Raw genomic sequence first — 6,148 nt, 5'->3', positions numbered from 1 at the left:
GCTGCTGGATTCAATTTGCAAGAATTTCGTTGAGGATTTCAACATCTGTATAAATTAAAGAGATTGGTCTGTAATTTTTTTCTTGTGGTATCCTTGTCTGTATAAGAATGATGTTGGCCTCATAGAATGAATTAGGTAGCTTTCCCTCCTCTTCAATTTTTTTGCATAGTTTGAGCAGGATTGGTATTAATTCTTTCTTAACTGCTTAATACACTTCACATGTGAAACCATCTGATCCTGGTTTTTTTTTTGGGGGGGGGGACAGGGAGGCTTCTTGATGACTGATTCAATCTCTTTACATGTGATTGTTTTTTTGAGGTTGTCTACTTTTTCTTGAGTCAATGTTGGTTATTCATATGTGATTTCTTTTGTAATTTCTCCCTCGACCCACTGGTTGTTTAAGAGTGTGCTGGCTAACCTCTACATATTTATGAATTCTCTGGCCCCTTTTCTGTTATTTACTTCCAACTTCTTTCCTTTATGATCTGATAAAGTGTTTTGTATGATTTCAATCTTATTAATTTATTGAGACTTGCTTTGTGACCCAGCATATGGTTTATCCTTGAGAATGATCCATATACATTTGAGAAAAAAGTGTATCCTGCTTTTGTGGGATGTAATGTTATTTCTATTTCTAGTGGGGTCTGTTAATTCTGGTACATTTATCATACTATTCAAAATCTCTGTTTCCTTACTGATGCTTTGTCTAGATATTCTATTCATTGATGAAAACAGGGAATTGAAATCTCCAACTATTATGGTAGAGGTTTCTACTCCTTTCAGTGTTGTCAGTGTTTGCTTCATGCATTTTGAGCAGTCTTTATCAGTGCATCAATATTTATGATCAGTATGCTTCTAGTTGAATTGTTCATTTTATTAATACATAGTGCCCTTCTTTGTCTCTTTTAATTGTTTTACATTTGAAATCTAGTTTGTTGAATATTAGTATAGCTGCTCCTTCTTTTTTCTGGTTGTTGTTTGTGTTAAATATTTTTTCAAAATCTTTCACTTTCAAACTATTTTTATCCTTGGATATAAATTGAGTTCCTATAGACAGCATATAGATGAATCCTGTTTTTTAATCCATTCTGCCAGTCTGTGTCTTTTGATTGGGGAGTTTAATCCATTAACATTTAGTGTTATTACTGTAAAGGCAATACTTTCTTCTACCATTTTGCCTTTTGGATTTTATATGTCATATCTAGTTTTTTTCTTTTTAATCTTTTTACCTTTACTGATAGTCTTCCTTTGTGCACTCTTCTCCCGATCTCTCTCCCCTGCCTTTTCCTATCTGCTTATAATGCTCCCTTTAGTATTTCTTGCAAAGCTGATCGGTTGGTCACAAATTCTCTCAGTATTTATTTGTCTAAAAATGTTTTGATCTTCTCCTCACTTTTGAAGGACAATTTTGCTGGATATAAAATTCTTGGTTGGCAGTTCTTCTCTTTTAGAATCTTATATATATCATATCATTGTCTTCTTGCCCCCATGGTTTCTGCTGAGAAATCCACACATAGTCTTATTGGGCTTCCCTTGTTTGTTATGGATTGCTTTTCTCTTGCTGCTTTCAAAATTTTCTCTTTCTCTTTGACATCTGACAATCTGATTAGTAAGTATCTTGGAGTATGTCCATTTGGGTCTATGCTGCTTGAAATATGTTGCACTCCTTGGATCCATAATTTTACATCTTTCATAAAAGATGTGAATTTCCTCCATTAGTCTTTCTCCTCCTTTTTCTCCTCTTCTCCTTCTGGGATACCCACAACCTTATATTTGTATGCTTCATGTTGTGATTCAGTTCCCTGAGACCCTACTCATATTGCTCCATTCCTTCCCTACATTTTATTTTGTGTGTTAGATTTCAGATGTCCAGTCCTCCAGTTCACTAATCCTTTCTTCTGCCTCTTCAAATTTATTGTCGTGGGTTTCTATTCTTTTTTTTATCTCTTCTATTGTACCTTTCATTCCCATTAGTTTGGTGATTTATTTTTCAAACTTGTGCATTATTTTTGTTCACCTAATGTCTTCTTTATATCTCCCCTCAACTTGCTGATTTGATTTTTGATAAGATTTTTCATGTCTGTTTGAAGGTCCTGAATTAGTTGTTTCAACTCCTGCATCTCATTTGAAGTGTTGATTTGTTCCTTTGACTGGGTTTGGAAGTGTTTTGTTCCATATCTTCAATTTTTCTAGTATGACTCATTATTTCTGTTGATGTCTATGCATTTGACTTCCTTAATTAGTTCATTCTGGAGGGTTTTTTTCACTCTTTTACCTAGGGTTTACTTGCTAGATGGCTTTGTTCTCTATCTTCTTTTACATTCAGTTCAGCCTATTCTAGACCTCTAATATAGGTTCTGTTTAACTGATCAGAATTTTCCAGCTCTTGTTTTTCTGTTTCCTGACCTGCTTAAGTGGAAGCTTTTTTTTTAGAAGGATCTCCTCAGATATTATAGACCCCAGTCAGATTTCCCCAGGCCATATAGGCCCATGTCTCATGAGGAAAGAATTGCCAATATTAGTTTTCTCTGTGGGTGAGACCCAGAAAGTTGTCAGATTTTCCTGTGAAGCCTCTATACTCTGCTCTTTTCTTATCCTCCTGAGCACTTGGAGATTTTCTTTCTGCCTGCAGCTTCCCACCCACTTAAAGTGATTCAGTGCCTTTAATTTCAGCAGACTCTCCCTGCCTCAGTCACGATTGAGATTGGGGTCATGAGTGGGATGGCTTTGACTGCTCCTGTTTTTCAGTCCCTGGGGTCTGAATTCCTTAAAAGGAAGGATTCCACTTGAGTTGGGTCCTGACCCCCTTTTTTTGGAGAAGATACACTTTATAGGGTATTAACTCCTTTTGCATGACTAGTTACTTTGTCGTTCAGATGAGCTTAATTCACCCTTGTCTGGGGCAGTACGCTAACCTGAGAGTGTTTCCAGTTCTGTCTAATGAACTGTTTAAGGAGAAAAGCCATTTCAGAGCTGTATCCCTCCTCCTCAGTTTTGTCAATCAAGTGCTTGTGTTGGTACATAGCTCTATGTATCTCCAGTTGCTATATGCTCCCTTTTCTTGGGGTCCAGTCCTTTTCCAGTATTTTATGCTGTCCCATTCAAAATGCCTCTGTTTTTGTTTTGTTTTGTTTTTCCTATCAGCCCTGCCTCCTCCCTGCTGGAGCAAAAACTCCTAGGCCCTTTTGTGCTTATTCCATGTTTATCTGTGCTAGGGACCTGTTGTAATTAGTCAGAATTTGATAATTAATTCTGCAGTTGGAGCTTGATTGAGTGAAGTCCTTGCCGCTAGGAAAATCTGTTTCCTTTCCTTTGTAAGAATCAGCCTCCCCATCAGGGAGGGGCACTGGCCTCTGTGGCTTGGTGGACTTAAAGTTCTGTGTGGGACCTCAGCCATTTCACTTGGTCTAAACAGGTATCTGCTGTGTGTTTGGCCACTGATATAGCACACCAGCAGTTTTTCTGTAACATTCCTGGCTATTTACTAGCTGCTCTGGAGGACAAACTAAATTCTACACCACACTTAACCTCCATCTTCCTGTTATATTATTGGTAGCAGAATGGCCATGCAAGTTTTCTTAACATGTCTTAGAAGCAAGATATAATACTATGAAGACAAGTCAATTTTTTAAGTGTAAAAGCAAGAGTTTCAAAATTCATTTCTTCAGTTTATTTTGAAGGTACCAGTATGCTATAAAGTTTAAATTTACATTTTAGTATATATTCTTCCTAAAACCAAGCAGAATATATTTTAAACTTGGCTTTCTTATGTAACTAATTATGTTATATTTAATAGCAAACATCATTTAAGTAGGAAAATATTAAAATGTGACCATATTAATATTGATATATAGTGTTTACTATTATATTATATTAATAATATTAATTGTAATAATTATAAAATTATAATAATCAAATCTATATTATATAATTGCATAATAAATAATATAATATAATATTAAACAATATTAAAAGTGAATTAGTGTTTATTAGGCTATTGATTTATAATTCAAACATTTTACATAAAACATTTTTAATCAACATGCGTAACCACATCCTACAAGGCTTTACTTGGTCTAAATTATGTCTGTTTTTCTACAGTGTTACTTTCTCTCACTGAACTTCAATCTCTTGGCTGTTATATGCCAAGCTCTCAGCTCTTGTTCAGTTCATTGATACTATGCTCTTATTTTTGCTCATTTGTTTGGCATTTTAAAATCTTTTTTCTTCAGCAGAGTGTAAATTTCATGAGCTCAGGATCATGTATGTCCCATTCTCTGATATAACTTTACCACCTGCATAGTGATTGTTGTATGATTTAAAGCTATTGTTCATTGAACTTTTCTACGTGTCAGGTACTCCTCTGACAACTTTATATTTTAATCGTACTTCATTCTTATAACATCCCTAGGAAGAGAATACTATGATAATCCACATTTTACAGAAGAGGAAAATTAAGTCGTTTGTTCCATTTCCCAAAACCAGTAACAGGTAGAGCAGAGACCTGGACTCATCAGAGCCTCATGCCACTAAAAATCAGTTGCTGTTATCTGTCATCTGTTGAATGAATAAAACATGCACTTCAGTTTCATAGGATAGTTTTCTTTAGAGAGATCCACAAAAATGATACAATATGGCCTCAGAGATTAACATATGCTAATTTTTCAAACTGTTATATAATATGGGTGCATTTTATTTCATAATTTTTAAGTAACTAATTGAATTTTATGATTGTACTATTTGATAATGAATTTTGAAAATGAAACCAATAATTATTCTGTTCAAAATTATTGTCACAATTTCTAGACAGCACAGAGTGTGTCAGAAATATTAAGTGTGTGATTCTAGCCAACATATTTTGGTACGCTTTCAGAGGAAAAAATAATTCAGATCTAGGCTGTGTGGGCCATGTGTTTGGCTCTAGATGAACTCTGCTTCCTTTTAATATCTGTACATCTATTCATTGTTGATTGAAACAAAGACATGTGAAAACTTAATTGAAAAGCAAATGAGGCTGTTAAAAGGCTTCAATGTTTGTTATAGATTGATGGATCCTTAATTTTTCTCTTTCTCTCTCTGTGTAGGGAGAATGGGTTTTAGTTGTAGGTACCTATTGGGCATCTCAGAGAAGATGTCAAGTAAACAATTACTATCATAAATTTGAACTTAATTGGAGGTGTCAGAACTGTAACTGGACCTCACTTGAACGCAGATGGTATATAAAACTAATGGGTAGGGATAGAGGAAAAGAGAAATTCTAATACTAAACCTCAGAGCTCTTCTACATTTATTGGCCAGTAAGAAGAAAACTGCAGGCAAAGGGAATTGAGAAGATTCAGTCAAGGAAGCAGAGGGAAACTCAGGAGGGTATTTTGTTGAGGGTTTTAAGAAAAGAGAATTTCAAATACAGTGTTTCTACTGCTGCTGAGAATACACATTGAATGAATATAGATATATAAAGTCTATTGTTAGAATAGGCAACATGTGTTGCCAATTAGCACCAAGATCCCAGTTGGAATTTGACAGCTAAGTGGGAAATGAGGAAATGGTAATACTAACTATAGAAAGATTTTGAATTTGTTTTTTGTTGTTGTTAGGGTGGTGGTGGTGTTTCTGTTTTTGTTTTATTCTTGCTGTGGAGCAAAGGAAAGAAAAAGTAACTGTAGGGGGATGTTGAATCATGGAGATTTTTTTTTTCTTAAATAATAGATTGGAAATTCTAAATTATTTTAACTGTCAAAGTATAATTTCATATAAAGGATGATTACAAACTCATATAAAATGCATTTCTATTCTGGATGTGCTTATGATCCAATAAGGGAGAGAGAATACATACACATAGAGATAAATTCAAATTACCAGGTAGGAAAAGGATTTTTAAGACAATCTGAAAAATACTATTTTTTTGCAATCATATATTTAATAATGCATTTTGTTTATGTTTTTACATTTAGTCTTGCGTTTCTCCTGTATCAACTCTGATGCTGGCTTTTTTTAAAAAAAAACAAAAACCAATTTCGATTCTCAGATAACCTTTACAGAAACCATTGTGGTTCACAGTGTTACAAGACTTTTTACCTTTCATCTTCTAAAATTGACAATATGACAAGATTTTGATAAAGGTTTCATCTTACCAAGGAAGAAAAAT

Source organism: Tamandua tetradactyla, chromosome 4 (assembly GCF_023851605.1).
Source record: "Tamandua tetradactyla isolate mTamTet1 chromosome 4, mTamTet1.pri, whole genome shotgun sequence".
In the NCBI taxonomy this organism is placed as follows: domain Eukaryota; kingdom Metazoa; phylum Chordata; class Mammalia; order Pilosa; family Myrmecophagidae; genus Tamandua; species Tamandua tetradactyla.
The sequence above is the reverse complement of the archived record's forward strand: the minus strand, read 5'-3'. Positions refer to the sequence as shown.